Source organism: Carettochelys insculpta, chromosome 2 (genome assembly GCF_033958435.1).
Source record: "Carettochelys insculpta isolate YL-2023 chromosome 2, ASM3395843v1, whole genome shotgun sequence".
In the NCBI taxonomy this organism is placed as follows: domain Eukaryota; kingdom Metazoa; phylum Chordata; order Testudines; family Carettochelyidae; genus Carettochelys; species Carettochelys insculpta.
In genome coordinates this window covers 47,896,764-47,913,962 of record NC_134138.1, presented here as the reverse complement: position 1 = coordinate 47,913,962, position 17,199 = coordinate 47,896,764, and the positions used below count along the sequence as shown (strand labels likewise).

The window sequence follows — 17,199 nt, the reverse complement described above, 5'->3', positions numbered from 1 at the left end:
TGCCCATTTCCCGGAGAATAGCTTGGTAATATTTCTGGTGATGGAATGCTGATCCTGTTTGGACATCTCATTGAAGGTCTTAGAGAGGTACTTTTGGATTCTCTTCACAGAATTTTTGGGCAGACCTGACTTGTTCCTGCTTCCAAGGTAAGACACCTTAACACGTCATGACCCACAGAGCATTCTTGCTAATTTTCCAGCATTGTACCCAGACAGAACGAGCAATCTTTCCTATCTGTCTTTCTTCTTCTGAAGAGGCTGATGTCTCATTTGACAACCGACAATTTATGGGAAGTTTCATGAGTCATTTAATGATTTTTTTGCCTGTGACCAATCCAGCACAGAGGAAAACTCATGCAGCCCAATTGGCTTTTAAATCATGGTGTGGCAAGCACCCCCTACGCCCTGGGCTGGGGACTTTGAATGTCTTTTAATAATTTTTTTAAACTCCTGGAGAAGCCTACTTTTAAATCAAGGCATTCTTTAAAAAGCCCACATGGCAGGCCCGCCCTCTCCCCTGGGCCATATCAGCAGATGATTGGACACGCAACAAACCCCTTTCCCTCTTCCCACTGAGCCAGTGGGCAATTGGACCCTCTATTCCCTGGCCACTCCAGGCACCCTCATTACATGCCACCCTTGCTACATTTGTTCTCCTCCACTGCTTGGGGCCCTGCATCCCCCAGACATTGCAGGCACTCCCATTTCAGACCTTCCTCCACACAATCTATCCTGTCCCCTGCTTGGGGCTCTGCACCCTCCATACAATCTATGCCCCTTCCCCATACCTCCTCTCTCCACACATTCCACCCCCTCTTCTCATCAGGAACCCAGAACAATGGGGGGAAAGTCATGGAGATCCCTGCACTCTACCCAAAAGTAATCACCCACCAGCAGAAGGCTAACATATGAATCATGAGCTTATTATCCTTTTGTTTTCCCTATACCCACCATTCTGCCATTAGGGCCCCTAAATAAAAATATTGTAGATTGGAAAAAGAAAGTTTTGTTTATTAACATGCTTTGGGGTTGGGTGTGGTGGTGAGAGTTGTTGTGGAGGGAGTTTCATAAGAGCAAGGAAATAGCATGGTTGTGGTGCAGGGGGGATGCTAGTTAACACCCTTCACGCTCATTCATAAACTTGGTTTTCAAGGCATCTCTGATTTTCACTGCCTCTGTCTGTGCTTTCCTGTTTGCCTTTGTTTGGTTGCTGATAATTTCTGGTCAGGATCTTTGCCTCCCACACTGGCATGAAATTCTCCCCCTTTGCCTCACAAATGTTGTGAAGAATACAGCAGGCCCCAATGACGAGGGTAGTGTTTTCTTCACTGAGGTCTAAGTGAGTCAGAAAGCACCTGAACCTGTCTCTTAAATGGCCAAAGACACATTCTACCACCATTCTGCACCGGTTCAGCCTGTAGTTGAAGAGCTCCTTACTGGAGTCCAGTGTGCATGTATATGGCTTCATGAGCCAAGGGAACAAAGGATTAGCAGGGTCACCAAGAATCACTATAGGGATTTCCACAGCACCAGTGTTCATTTTCTGATCTGGGAAGAAAGTTCCACTCTGGAGCCTTCCAAGCAGACCAGAGTTCCTAAAGATTTGCGCATCATGCAGCCTTTCTGACCATCCCATGTTGTTGGTGAAACAACCTTTGTAATCCAACACCATAGAGAAGTACCCCTTGTAGTTAATGTACTCTGAGGCCTGATGGTCCAGTGCCAGGATGGGGATGTGCATTCCATCTATGGCCCCAATGCAGTTAGGGAACCCTATGACATGAAATCTGTCCACTATGTCCTGAACATTCCCCAGAGTCATAGTCTTTTGCAGGAGAAGTTTATTGATTGCCTTGTCTGCCTGGATGACAACAGTCCCCACTGTAGATTTGTCCACTCTAAACTGATTTCCCAGTGACTGGTAGCTGCCTGGCATTACAAACTTCCACAGGGCATTTGCCTCTCGCTTCTCAACTGTCAAACCAGGTCTCATTCTGGTATTGCTGCACTTCAGGGTGGGAGACAGCACTTCACAAAGATCCATGGAAGTGGCCTTACACATGCAGAAGTTTTACAGCCACTGCTACTTGTTTCATGACTGCAAAACTGGTTTCGGGAGTCCAGAACCAGTGCTCCGTGCTATGTCGTGACTCCAGTGCTGCCAACAACTCCTTGGTGCTGTTCTCCAGATCTTCATGTCTGTTAGTGCCCCCCGCATCGATCCACTGATAGTGCGTGGGCATTACATTCAGAATATACTGCATTGCAGCATGAGCAGTCATCACAAAACACTGCATTTCAAGCATCTTGGGATCCATGATATTCTTTGTAATGGTGGGTGGCAGCCAATGCAAAACTGGGGTGAAAATTCCCTCTTCTGTTTCTTTTCAGTGGGGTGAGGGAAATGCATTCTGGGATGATGATATCAGAAATCCAGAACCACCTGCAGCAGCTTTTTTCCCCAGACGACACTGGTACAGAATCACAAAATGCAACGGGTCTGTAGGAATTGTGGGATAGGCATCAATAGTGCACTGCTGCCACAGTTGAACTTAGACAATCTGGTGGGGACACACTAATTAGCCATTCTGAGCAGTTTCAGACACTCAAATTCAACTTTATAAAATCTAGTGTTTAAAAATTCAACTTCAATAAATTCAACTTTATTCCCAAATGTAGACATACCATAAGTAATTTTTAACTTTTTCTTTCCCTCTTTTGACTTCTTTACTTACCTTATTTCCACTAGTATTCACTATAATGTTACGCATCCAGTCTCCATCAACCTTCTTGGTGAAAACTGAAACAAAGAAATCATGAAGTGCCTGCCATTTCCACATTCTTTATTATTGTTTCACCCTCTTCATTGAGCAGCAGGTTTACACTGTCCTTGGTCTTCCTCTTGCTTCTAATATACTTGTGGAATGTTTTCTTGTTTCCCTTTATTTCTTGAGCTAGACTGAGCTTGTTTTGCACTTTTGCGTTTCTAATTTTGCTCCTACATTCTTGTGGTGGTTGTTTATATTCCTGCTTGGTACTTTGATCTAGTTTCTACATTTTATACAATTCCTCTTTTGGTCATTCAAGATCTCCTGGTTAAGCCAAGCTGGTCTCTTGTCACACTTCCTCTCGTTCCTGTGCAGAGGAATGGTTTGATCTTGGTAATGTCCCTTTGAAAAATTGCCAACTGTCTTCAACTGTTTTTCCTTGTAGTCTTGCTTTCCATGGGACCTTACCTACCAGCTCTCTGAGTTTACTGCAGTCTACTTTCCTGAAATCCATGCTCTTTATTTTGCTCTTCTTCTTTCTACCACTTCTTAGAATCATGAATTCTATGATTTCGTGATCACGTTCACGCAAGTTGCTTGCCACTTTCAAATTCTCAACCAGTTCCTCCCTTTTTGTTAAAATCAAATCTAAAACAGCTTCCCCCCAGTAGCTTTCTCCACCTTCTGAAAAAAGAAAAATTCAGTTTGACTTCATAGCAAATTTGTTCTGTTGAAAAGTACAAAGGTCTATTTTCTAATGTCCTGTTCTGCAAATTCAGGTCTTGATCAGATGTGAAAGGTCACACCTGGATTTTTTCAGACTCGCCCATTATCAATACTAAATACTGTACAGTGGAACCAGGGGGATCCCAATAGACTTGGTTGGTCCCTGGGAAAGGTGAGGGAGGGACCCACTCTGCACCCTAGAAGTGGCAGGGCCTTGAGCAGAAGGGTTGGGATTGGGGGTCTAGCCTCCCCCAGGCAGGCCTCAGTGCCACCTGAGGCTGTGGTGGCAATTTAAAGGGTCCATGGTTCCTGCTGCTCTTTTGAATTGCTGTGCCTTGGTTCCACTTTTTCCCTCCTGCTCTCACCCTAGCGGTCCTGAGTAGAACCTTACAAGTCTATAGATGATGCAGGAGCCAGAAGTTAGTAGGAATAAAAAACTGCAAAAAAATGGTTTAATCATTAGCTCATCAATTGTGAGTCACTCCCACTCAGGGAGCAGGTCTGTTGGCTGAGAAGATACCATGTATACACAGCACTTCAAAGATACCAACACACTTTTTTTAATAGAAAAGGTTCGCTCTGATGTTCTCAGCCAAAAATATCCACGTCCCTTGTTCCTTCATTATCAGTATATGCCATGTGATCACCACTCTATTCCAGAGGTAGCTGCATTTCAGTGCTGTTTATATAAAGTTTGTGAAGGGATTTAGGATCCTTTGGGATGAAATGTGCATTGTCCTGGTCTGATGATTCTTTAATTAGTGCTACCCTGTGCGACCACTTGAAAAGATGAGCTTGAGGAAGGTCCATTTCACAGTATCTTGTAGACTACTGGTTGAAATGGTCACCTGAGAGGAGGGAGGCTGCTCCCGCTCTGAATCCTTTCTCCCCTTCAGACGGAGTAAAGAACTGAACTTGGGGTTCCCACCTCCTAGGTGAGGGTCCTGACCATGAACTAAAAGTTGTAAGATGTGGGTGATGGTTCCTCTTCTGCCCCAATTCTGAATGGGCACCATTCTGGTAAGTGGCCACTAAGCATGCCTATTGAATCAGGCACCACTGGTGAAACAGGAGTTACCCTGCTTTGTGCATCACTCCTCATCTGGGCTACGTCTACACGTGAAGCCTACTTCGAAGTAGCTTATTTCGATGTAGCGACATCGAAGTAGTCTATTTTGATGAATAACGTCTACACGTCCTCCAGGGCTGGCAACGTCGATGTTCAACTTCGACGTTGCGCAGCACCACATCGAAATAGGCGCTGTGAGGGAGCGTCTACACGCCAAAGTAGCACACATCAAAATAGGGATGCCAGGCACAGCTGCAGACAGGGTCACAGGGCGGACTAGCGCTTCCGGGGCAACAGCTAGCTGCTCCCTTAAAGTGCCCCTCCCAGACACACTCAGCCTGCACAGCACGTGGTCTGAAGAGCCATAGGCACGCAGACCTCTGGCGAAGCAGGCATGGACCCCCAGCAGCAGCAGCAGCAGCAGCCAGAGCCTTGCCCTGATCCATGCCATGCAGGAGGCAGCTGAGCACCTCCTTGCCACACTGGAGGAGGAGCGGCCCCCAGGGGAGCAGGGCTCAACCCCCAACCCTGCAGCACCCGACCCCCCCCCCGCCTCACACGCCACTGCCTGTGGAGCTACCCCACCAGCACCGACTGGTGGGAGCAGCTGGTGCTTGAGTGGGATGACGACCGCTGGCTCAGGAACTTCAGGATGAGCCGGCAGACATTTATGGAGCTGTGCCAGTGGCTCACCCCCACACGCAGGCACCAGGACACTGCCATGCGGCGTGCCCTCCCAGTGGAGAAACAGGTCGGCATCGCTGTCTGGAAGCTGGCCACTCCAGACAGCTACCGATCCGTGGGACAGCAGTTTGGCGTTGGCAAGGCCACCGTCAGGGCTGTCCTTATGGAGGTAAGAGGACCCACGGGGTGTGGGGGGGAGGCAGGAGGGCCCTGGCAGGGCAGGGCAGGGGAGGGGAGGGCAGGGCAGGGCAGGGCTGGGCAGGGCTGGGCCACACACACCCTGCTCACCCCTCACTGGTGCTCTCCCATGTGCTTTCCCTGCAGGTCGTGTGCGCCATCAACGCCATGCTCCTCCACAGGCTCGTGAGGCTGGGGGACCCAGATGCCACCATCGCGGGCTTTGCCACACTGGGCTTCCCTAATTGCTTCGGGGCTCTGGATGGGACTCGCATCCCCATCCATGCCCCGCAACACAGTGGAGGACGGTACATCAACCGCAAGGGCTACCATTCTGTGGTCCTCCAGGCCTTGGTGGACAGCCGGGGCCGTTTCCAGGACGTTTATGTGGGCTGGCCTGGCAGCACCCACGACGCCCGGGTTTTCCGGAACTTGGGCCTGTGCCGCCGGCTGGAGGCGGGGACCTACATCCCCCAGCGGGAGATCCCCGTGGGGGACACCACCATGCCCCTCTGCGTCATTGTAGATGCGGCCTACCCCCTCCAGCCCTGGCTCATGCACCCGTACACGGGGCATCTCTCTGCCAGCCAGGAGCGCTTCAACCAGCGCCTGAACCACGTGCGCCAGGTGGTGGAGCGCTCATTTGGCCTCCTCAAAGGGCGCTGGAGATGTCTCCTGACCCGCCTGGATGTGGGCCCCAACAACATCCCCCAGATTGTGGGTGCCTGCTGCGCCCTGCACAATTTGGTGGAGAGCAAGGGGGAGGCCTTTTTTCAGGGCTGGGCTGTGGAAGCCAGCAGGGGCGATGTGCAGCCACCCGCTGCCCCCAGTCGCCAGGTGGACCCCGAAGGGACCCGGGTCCGGGAGGCCCTGCGGGCCCACTTTGAGGAGGCCGCAGGGTGAACTCTGCCAGGCCCCCCACTGCGCCCCCCCCTTCCTCCACAACACTCCCTGCCCCTACGCCCACACCACCGAGCTCCCAACAGCACACCCCACCCCACTTCTCCTGTACAAATGACAGCATGCACTTGTGGCTAAAATTAAACTGGTTTTTCTTTTAGAACTGTTTTTTTGTAACTATAATTAAAACAAGAACAAACTATATACAAGACGTCTTTAACAAAAGTAATCTGTACAAATGAAACAATAATAATAAAAAAGTTTGCATATAATAATATGGGTCTGTTGTTCAATAAAAAGAAAACCAGGGATGATAAGGAAGGGGAGAACTATTTACATGGGGGGGGCGGGGCAAAGGGGGGCACAAATATAAATGAAACTGTCCATCATAGTCCTTTTGTGGAAATTAACTATATACAAGGCGGGGGGGCCACGTCCCAGGCCCCACGCCCCTAAAGTCTGGCACTGGGGGTGGGCGGCCAGGAGCCCCGCCTCGGCCGCAGCCCTGTCCGGGGCTGGCTGGGGGACGGGCAGACCGGAAGATACGTCCGGCGAGTCTCAGCTGGCCCCAGGTGTCCCTCGGCGGTCCGGCCCTCGGTGGCGGGGCGACGGCGGACGGCGTGGCGACGAGCAGAGCAGCGGGTGGCGCAGCAGGTGGAGCGGGCAGGGCGGGCACTGCAGCGGCCGGCACGGCACGGGGGGCCAGGTAGTCCACGAGACGGTTGAATGTCTCCATGCAGGCCCCCCATGCCTCTTGGCACCAGGCCAGCGCCCGCTCCTGCAGGTGGAGGCGGCGTTGCTCCACCCGCAGACCCTGCTCCGCGACCTCCAGCTGCCGACGATGGATGGCCAGCAGCTGGGGGTCCATCGCTGCCGTGTGGTGTTGCGGGGTCCGCCGTCTTGCCCGCCGTGGGGCCGGTCGGTCCTCCGCCGAGGGGCTGGCCTGGAGTGATGGCCCCGGAGGGGATTCCGGGACCACTGAAGCCTCGCCGGTGCTCTCCGGTCCTTCCGATGGTGCAGCTGCGGAACACAGGAGGAGGGGAAGAAGAGTGGAGACAGGCGTTAGTGTGGGCCCCGAGCCGTGGCCCTTGTCCCCCGACCCCTGTGCTGCAGGTTTCCCATCCCCGTCCCCGGGAGATGCTGCTGTCATGGGGTTCACGGGTCCCCCTGCACTGCACCCCGTCCCCTGGCGGGAGTGACTCTCACTTCACTCAGCAGGGTCTGACAGGAGAGGCTTCTTAGGCCACAGATGCCCAGTTTCTCCCAGGAGTGACAGTACAGCAGTCAGAGACAGTCCTTCCAACCCGTCCTGGGGAGAAGACCCCAAGGGGTGCCCCTCTGGGGTGTAGCTTTCCCCCTCCTCAGGCTGGCTGCCTTCCAGCTCTCCCTTCCCCTAGCCTCTAACTGCCGCCCCCCCCCAGATTCAAAGCCAGCTCGGCTCCTGCCCCCTCTTTGTTCAGGGCAGGGGTGTCACCTGCCAGTTGTAGCCCCAGGATCATCCTTTGCCCCTGGGAAATATTCAGCTTGCTGCTCATATCTAGCCTGAGTCTCGCATTTGCATTCCCCCCACTCCATCACATGCTGCTGCGGCTGCTGCTGATGCGGGGTGTCCCACCCCCTCCTCCTGGGGGACCCTAGAGGTTCTGCTCCCCCCTGCCCCGGGGATGGGGCATGGCACTGTCGTGCTGGGGAGTGGGGAAGGGGCTGATGCCCTCCTGTGAGGGACATTGCACTGTTGTCCTTGGGGCCATGGCCATCTGGGCATGTGGAGGGCCCTGGCCACATATCTAGTACCCCCGCTCCTCAACCCCGGGGATGTACACACCTGTAGGTCCACTACCACGGTCCGGGGACATCCGGGGGGCGGACGCCCGGCTGCTGCTCCGGGAGGGGAGGACAATGTGCAGCCCCGTCTCAGCGGAGGAGGAGTCCCCCTCCTCCTCCTCCTCCTCCTGCTGCTGCGATGCCCCGGGGGTGGGCTCCAGGGGGGGCCCTTGGGGTGCGGGGCTTACCTCTGGGGCGGACTCCGGCTCCAGGGCCTGCTGGGGCTCCTCAGCCGAGGTGTCAAGAGTGGCCAGAGGGGAGGAGGTGTGCCGGGGGCCCAGGATGTCCCTGAGCTCCCTGTAAAAGGGGCAAGTGACGGGGGCGGCCCCAGATCGGCCGGCCGCTTCCCGGGCCCAGGCGTAACCCTGCCGCAGCTCTTTCACTTTACTCCGGACATGGTCCAGAGTGCAGGCAGGGTGACCCTGGGCGGCCAGGCCCTTGGCCAGCCGAGCAAACGCATCCGCATTCCGCCTCTTGCTCCCCATTACCTGGAGCACCTCCTCCTCACTCCAGAGCCCCAGCAGGTCCTGAAGCTCAGCCTCCATCCAGGAGGGGCCCCGCTGCCTCTGGCTGCCCTGGCTCCCCTTGGGGGGGGTCCCCTGGGGGTGCTGGGGGGGCTGCCGTGCGGCCATGAGGTTGGTTGGGGGTTGTTGGGGCTGCTCAAGAGCGTGCAGGCTGGCCGCGTGTCTGGGCTGCCGCCTGCACGCTCTCTCAGCTGCCTGCACGCTCTCTCAGCTTCCTGCACAGAAAGGGAGGGGGAGGGGACCTTTAAGGGGCCGCTCCACGCGGCCACCATTGATCTGAGGGGCTGGAGAGAGCGTCTCTCAACCCCCCAGCTGATGGCCACCATGGAGGACCCCGCAATTTCGATGTTGCAGGATGCGCAACGACTACACGGTCCCTACTTCGACGTTGAACATCGAAGTAGGGCGCTATTCCCATCCCCTCATGGGGTTAGCGGCTTCAACGTCTCGCCGCCTAACGTCGATATTAACTTTGAAATAGCGCCCGACACGTGTAGCCGTGATGGGCGCTATTTCGAAGTTAGTGCTGCTACTTCGAAGTAGCATGCACGTGTAGACACGGCTCTGGATACCTAATGTGAGGCAGCAGTGAACATACTCAAAGGCAGAAACAGAGGTGATTAGGGAACTTTTAGAGTTACAATGTAAGTGCAGAGCAAGTTTAGGTGCTTATAGGATTGGGCAGCAGCTAGCTGGCGGCTTGTGAATACTAGTGGTGCCTAAGTGTTGGATGTAGATGCTTAAAGTGACAGTTAAGTACTGAAATCCCTTTGTGAATCTCACCCAAATTCTAGTATTTTTAATAACTATAACGCCTTTCTTTCTGAACTTGGCTCAAGTGTTCCTACAGCTGAGGCTAACTGGCAAATTCACCACTTCCATGAGTAGATACTGTTTCAGTGACTTCAGTGGAATTGGGCTTTCTTTCATGAGATTGGAATTTGGTCTGTTGTGTTTACTTCTCATTTACTTTGATTTATTAAATGCCTCTGATAGACTGTGATGTTAGAACTACACAGTACAAAATGAAACATTCACAAAATAGGTAGCAAGTGACCCATGCAACATATTTTATTTGCTTGTCTGCATAATAAAAATTATACATACCCATGTATATTTACACACAGTAGCTCTTTAATCACTCAACTCCCAAATGCACAGGAAAATAGATGAGCTTTGCAGACAAATCTGGGTTCTGGTAGATCAGTAATGTGGAAGGGCGAATTGCAAGGGAAGGATTGCGGTCATAAAATGCCCCTCCTGTACTCCATTTATTTTTTAAATTGAAGCTAATGCAATATTGTTCACTGCAAGGATGGTATCATACAATAAAAGAGTTCTCTTACAGCTAATGCACACACAGAAAAATGAAGTGTGTAAAAGCAGCAGGTTGGCTAATCCTTGTGCTGCAGAATCAGCTGAGCCTGACATTTCACTAGTACCTATCTCCTCCTGAGCCGCAAAGAAACATCGTGCTACCATCTGTAATTTTGTAAACAGGAATATTAACGCAGTTCAGCTTCGCTTCCTGCAGGTGATTCCACCCAGATGAATATCACTGCCTCTTGGAGCAGCAGTGGGAGTTAAAAATGAAAGAGAATTTATTTTCCCATGAGACACTGAGTCTTGAAATGTGTTCAAGCTCAAAATGTGCAACAAGAGCAGCACATCTTCTCTAAAGCTTCTTTTATGAGTGCTCCCACTGGCATTGTGAGGAAGCTTCACTATGAGGAAGGAGAAAATCCAGTTGAGTGTCTTTGGTTAAGCTTAGAGGTGGAAGTAACAGAGGTGATGTTGTAGTTGGTGTCTGTTATAGACCGCCAGATCAGGGAGAGAAGATAGATGAGGCTTTCTTCAGGCAGCCAAGTGAAGCTTCACAATCACAGGCCCTGGTTCTCATGGGAGAACTTTAGTCATCTGGACATTTGTTGGGAGACCAATACATCAGCACACAGACAATCCAGGAAGTTTTTGGAGAATGTTGGGGATAACTTCTTGGTACAAGTGCTAAAGGAAATGACCAGGGGCCATGCGCAACTTGACCTGCTGCTCACAAACAGGAAAGAACTAGTAGGAGAAATAGAAGTGGGAAGGAATCTGAGCTGCAGCAACCATGAGATCGTAGATTTCATGATCCGGACAAAAGTGAGAAAGGTGAGCAGTAACATACAGACCCTTGATTTCAGAAGAGCAGACTTTCACTCCCTGAGAGACCGGATGAGCAGGATCCCTTGGGAAATGAAGATGAAGGGGAAAAGAGTTGAAGAGAACTGGCAGTATTTTAAAGAAGTCTTACTGAAAGCACAGACACAAACAATCCCTCTGCGTAGTAAGAAATGCAAACATGGTAGGCAAACAGCTTGACTTAACAGGGAAATCCTTAGTCAGCTTAAATTCAAAAAGGATGCATACAAGAAATGGAAATGTGGACAGCTGACTAAGGAGGAGTGTAAACATACGGGTGGAGAATGCCGGGCAGTAATCAGGAAAGCGAAAACACAATTGGAACTGCAGCTGGCAAGGGATGTGAGAAGTAGCAAGAAGGGTTTCTACAGGCACGTGAACAATAAACAGGTTATCAGAGAAGGTGTGGGGCCATTACTGGATGAGGGAGGTAACCTAGTGACAGATGATGCAGGAAAAGCTGAAGTACTCAATGCTTTTTTTTGCCTCAGTCTTCAAAGACAAAGTCAACTTCCCCATGGTGGTGCTAGACAATGCAGTATAGGAAGGTGGAGGGCAGGCATCTGTGGGGAAGGAACAAGTTCTGAGCTACCTAGAAAAACTAGATGTGCACAAGTCCATGGGTCTGTATTTAATGCACCCGAGGGTACTGAGGGAATTGGCAGATGTCATTGCTGAACCTTTGGCCATTATCCTTGAAGACTCTTGGAGATCAGAGGAGATACCAGATGACTGGACGAAGGCAAACGTAGTGCCCATCTTTAAAAAAGGAAAGAAGGACAATCCAGGGAACTATAGACCCGTCAGCCTTACCTCAATCCCTGGGAAAATAATGGAGGGAATCCTCAAGGAATCCGTTTTGGAGCACTTGGAAGAGGGGAAAGTGATCAAAAGTAGCCAACATGGATTCACCAGAGGCAAGTCCTGCTTGACCGATCTGATTAGCTTCTATGAAAAGGTAACAAGCTCTGTGGACATGGTGAAGTCAGTGGATGTGATATACCTTGACTTCAGCAAGGCTTTTGATACGGTCTCCCACAACATTCTTGTCCATAAGTTAAGAAAATATGGATTGTATCCTTGGACTATAAGATGGATAGAAAGTTGGCTTGATGGTTGGGCCCAACGGGTAGTGGTCAATGGCTCAATATCTGGATGGTGGTCTGTTTTAAGCGGAGTGCCGCAAGGCTCAGTTCTGGGGCCTTTGTTATTCAACATCTTTATTCACGACCTGCACGAGGGACTGGATTGCACCCTCAGCAAGTTTGCGGATGACACAAAACTAGGGGGAGAGGTAGATTCATTGGAGGGTAGAGAGAGAATCCAGAGGGACCTGGATAAATTGGAGGACTGTGTCAAAAGAAGTCTGCTGCGGTTCAGTAAGGAGAAGTGTAGAGTCCTGCACCTGGGGCAGAAGAATCCCAAGTGTTGTTACAGGCTGGGGACCGACTGGCTCAGCAGCAGTACAATGGAAAGGGACTTAGGGGTTATGGTGGATGAAAGGCTGGATATGAGTAAACAGTGTGCCCTTGTAGCCAAGAAGGCTAACGGCATACTAGGGTGCATTAGAAGGAGCGTTTCGAGCAGATCTAGAGAAGTAATTGTTCCTCTTTATTTGGCACTGGTGAGGCCACATCTGGAATATTGTGTCCAGTTTTGGGCCCCCCAGTATAAAAAGGATGTGGATTTGCTGGAGCAGGTTCAGCGAAGGGCAACAAAAATGATTAAGGGTCTGGAGCACAAGACCTATGAGGATAGGCTGAAGGATTTGGGCTTGTTTAGTTTACAGAGGAGAAGACTTAGGGGTGATTTAATAGCAACCTTCAACTTCCTGAAGGGGAGCTCTGAAAAGGAGGGTGAGAAACTGCTCTCAGTGGTGTCAGATGGCAGAACAAGGAGTAATGGTCTGAAGTTGAAGAGGGAGATGTGTAGGTTAGATTTTAGGAAAAATTACTTCACCAGGAGTGTGGTAAAACATTGGAATGTGTTGCCTAGAGAGGTGGTGGATTCTCAAATTCCTTGAGGTTTTTAAGTCCCAGCTGGACAAAGTCCTGGCTGGGATGACTTAGTAGGGGTTGATCCTGCTTGAAGCAGGGGGCTGGACTAGATGACCTCCTGAGGTCCCTTCCAGCCCTGTGATTCTGTGATTCTGCATGAAGTTGCCGTAGTGAAACACTACACAGGATTTCTTTGTCAAAACAGAGGCAGGAGGCAAAACGTGAAAGACCTGTGGGCACTTGCTGTTGGGAAAGGAAAATTAACACTAGAAGAAGCAGACTGGTGCTCAAAATGTGTTGGGTGACAGATGCAAATAGAATATTTTCTATATTACAAACCAGGTTATAGCCTGTTGTAATATGTGTTTAACAACTCAGAGAAAAACATTACTGTTTAAACATGAAATAGTTTGTTGACATATGAAACATGAATGTTCTTCTTGCTATATTAAACCAGTTTTACAACATCATAGCAATTAAGCAGATTCCATCATGGTGGATGCTTTGTGATCTGTGAGCACTTACTTAAAGAGTGTGATTCTTCTTTCACTTTTGTTTGTATGAAGCAGGAATTAGTCCCTGTAAATGTGGGGAGTTAGATTGTAAAACTGGTGTAAATAGAGGGCAGTCAGATGCTAGATTATATTGCAAATGTTGTTAGCCATGCAACTCTCATGTTGAGAAACCATAATGATGGTCTCAATATAAATAGGTGACAGAGAGGCAAGGCGGACAAGGCAGTATCTTTTATTGAGCCAACTCCTGTTGGTGAAAGAGACAGCTTTTGAGATGTGTAGTGTTCTTCTTCTGCTCTCATCTTTCTATCACTTAGCATGTCTTACTAATATCCTGGAACTGACTGGGCTACAATAAGACTGCAAACAATAATGAATGTAAGGCTTTGTAAATTTCCCCCTTCTATTATGTTTATGACTGTGATACATCCTGGATCAGCATTTGTTTTAACTAAACTCTCAAGAAATAATCTTTGCCTAACAGAGAGTCTGAATGCAATGTTGTAAATTTTGATTAACTGAACAGGTAGACCCAGACACTGTTCTGTATCTGTGCAAAGAACAGGCAGCAACAATGCAAGCTGTTCTGTGCTGCCTGTTCAGTTTTGCTCAGTCCTTTTTTTGAGGGACCACTTCTGATAGTGAAGAGAACATTCTCCATGCTCATTCAAATCCTTATATTCTCTGCTGAAGCTGCAGGCAAGGCTCTCAATTATAGTTCATTATTACAGCGATTTTGCTTACGTGTATGTGTGTACTAGGGAACTGATCCACCACTCACTATGGTCAATAGAAAGTCTCCTACTGATGTCAATGACCACTGAATCAGATCTTAGATATTAGGCTAAGACTGCCAGTCGAATGATGCAGAAATAACTTCAGATCACTGGTGTCAGACTTATTAGTGCTGACTTAGTGGTGAAGGGCTGTACATCCCTTTAGAAATCCCCTGCAAAATGTAGTGTGTTTTTTTTTTCAATGCCTGAGTCCATTCACAGCTCTTCCTCCCTTTCTCTGGAGGACTTGTAGGGCTCCTCGTTGAATCATTTGATGATGTTGTTGTTGTTGTTTTGTGTCTTTTTGCACATACTTCCCTTAAAGATTAGGCCTTGGATTTCCACATTTAACACTCTATCCTTTTCTCATTGCACATATGTGGCACCCACCAATATTAAAGGGAGTTAGACACATCCACTGGTAGCAGAATAGATCCTTTAAACTGGGTGCATTAGCTTATGGGAGGGTATTCAAGAAGATGAAAGCGCTGAGGACATCCTTGGGAGGATTTGTTTTATTTGGAATGAGCAATGAATTCCTTCCATTGATTGTTTCCTGCTACACAGAATCTGAGCAAAAAGTTCACAGGGACCGAAAAAATAGGGAATAATTTGGAAATAGGTCCCCTTTCATCAGAATCCTCAAGAGTGTTCCTTATGTGGGCCTGGTTTTAGCCTGTATCTCTACTTCAGAAAGACAGAGGCAAAAATATTGACGGGTACTAAAAATATTGTCAGATGGCATTGCCAAACCATAAACAGGGGGGTTAGATCTTGCTTGTTTATTGAAAACCCTGGAAGACTTCCAAAGAAGGTTGTGAAATCCCAATTACCGGAAGAGTTTAAGAACAGGTAGAGAAACACCCATTTGGGTGATTTAGGTCAGTGGTTCCCAACCTTTTCAGTAACATGGCATGCATCAATGAGACAAATAATTCCATGGCACATCCACTTTTTTCAGCTGAACCAATTGCTCATAAAAGTCACATTTATTTACATTTACCGTGACCACAGTCTTACTAGAGAGGTTTGTCAAACAGTAGTGCATATGAAAAGCTAAACAAAGATTACCACTTAGAGATCAAGCACAGACACATTTTCAAAATTTGCTCAATGCTGTGCTAGGGATGTTGGGTAAACAAGTAACCATGGCAAGCAGGCTCCACTGCCCACCAGCCTGTTGGAGCCAGGATGTGGCATTTAAACAGTGTCCCAGCTGCAACAGGTTTCTGCCTTCCCCCCCCGACCCGCGTTGCCACAGCCAGGAGTGGGAGCGGGCTCCCCGCTAGCTCGTTCAGGCCAGAAAACATTTCAGTTGTGTCCCAACGCAAACAGGGTCCTGCAGGTTTGGCACTTCCCCTCACGGTGGCTTGGCAAAGAGTCACGGGGGGGCGGGGGGGCAAATGAACAACCCTGCACCAGCAGGGACTCGGGCAGCCCGGCTGTTTGAGCCCCAGCTGGCATAGGGTCATCAATTTCCCCCTGCAGAGACTCTGCAAAGAGCCACCGTAGGGGTAAATTGATGAACTTTCATGGCCACGGCACACTGGTTGAAACCAATTGATCTAGGTGTATGGATCCCTAGCTCAGCACAGGGGGAATGGACTAATGGTCTCTTGGGATGTATATACACAGCACTGTTATTTCATAATAAGGGCCGCTATTCTGAAATAAGTTTGAGTGTTTACACAGCAAAACCACTATTTTGCTATAATTTCGAAATAGTGGACTGCTTATGTCGAATTCTGTAAACCTCATTCTACCAGGAATAGTGCCTATTTTCAGAATAGATTTTTCAGAATAGGAGCTATTTTGAAATAAGCTATGGTGCTTCCAGGGGCTGTAATCCAAAACAGGCTCCATTGTGCGTGAACGCTCTATTTTGAAGTAGCGGAGTACTCTCTCAATACACATTTTGTGTGTAGCTGTGTCATTTCAACACAAACGATTCCAGAAAATCTCTTCTGGAATAACTTATGCTGAAGTGACGCTGCTGTTTAGACATAGCCTTGAGGCCCCTGCCAGTGCTGCATTTCTGTGCCTATATCCACTCTGTAACTGCTACAGCAACAGAGCTATGGCGTTGCAGCTATGCTGTTGTTACCCCATCATGTTGATGCTTCCTACATTGACAGAAGGTATTTTTCTGTTTACACAGTTAATTCATCTCTCCAAGAGGTGGTAGCTAACAAGTAAGGTGACCATTTGTCGCGTTTTTACTGGGACAGTCCTGTATTTTAGGCAGGTGTCCCACCTTTTTTTTTTTTTTAACAAAAGAGCTAATTGTCCCATATATTCACTCCCCCTGCTGCAGCTGCAGGTAAAATCAATCAGCAGCTAGCCAGACAGCACGTGCAGCACGTACCGACCGACCAGTACAAGCAGTAGCAGGAGAGGGAGCCAGGGCCCTGCCATAGGGGCAAGGCAGAGTATGCTGGGGGGAGGATAGTGTGTTTTGTCCTCCCACCTAAGATTTTAAGGGGGACCTGGCACCCTAGCAGTGCTGTGCAACCCCTTCATGGGCAGATGCTCCTGCAGCTGGAGAGAACTGCAGTGAAGTAGCCCAATCCCCGCTGCAGGACAGCCTTCTGTATAGCTGGGGACGGACACACACTCCTCCCCCATGGGGCAGCTGCCTCCACAGCTGGGAAGCCCCTGCAGCCAGGGAGCTCTCCCGTGGGGTGGCAGCCCTGTTCCTGGCACCCAGTGACACTTGCTTTGCCGCTGCAGCCAGGGAACCACCCACCCCCCTCAGGATGTCCCATATTTGGCCTAGGGAAATATGGTCACCCTATTAAGAACTCTCAACCTAGCCATCTCCATACTAGAAGTTAGATCAACCTAACCACAACACTCAGTATCCAAAATTTTTCACAGCCCTGAACAATGCAGCTAGGATGATCTAATGTTTAAATGTCGACCAGGCCTATAATTCTTCTGTTGGGTGCTTCAGATTAAGTGGCTCTAGTTTAGACACATCTCTGAGGAATATCATTAATATATTAATCTTACCAAAATCAACAGCTTTGAGTGGTATCCGTATGATGGATTTGGG

At 49.5% G+C, this 17,199-nt stretch overlaps 1 long non-coding RNA gene across 4 annotated transcripts in view; it reads left to right on the top strand.

Moving 5' to 3' along the window:
* Nucleotides 1-17,199, top strand: part of LOC142009217 (uncharacterized) — an 81,142-nt gene that overhangs the window by 49,990 nt on the left and 13,953 nt on the right. For 3 of the 4 annotated variants that reach the window (XR_012644381.1, XR_012644383.1, XR_012644380.1), the window contains one exon: nt 111-147. This is a non-coding gene — a long non-coding RNA (uncharacterized LOC142009217). Of the gene's footprint in view, nt 1-110; nt 148-5,571; nt 6,580-17,199 lie in introns of those variants that run through there. The other variant, XR_012644382.1, reaches the window with a different exon arrangement.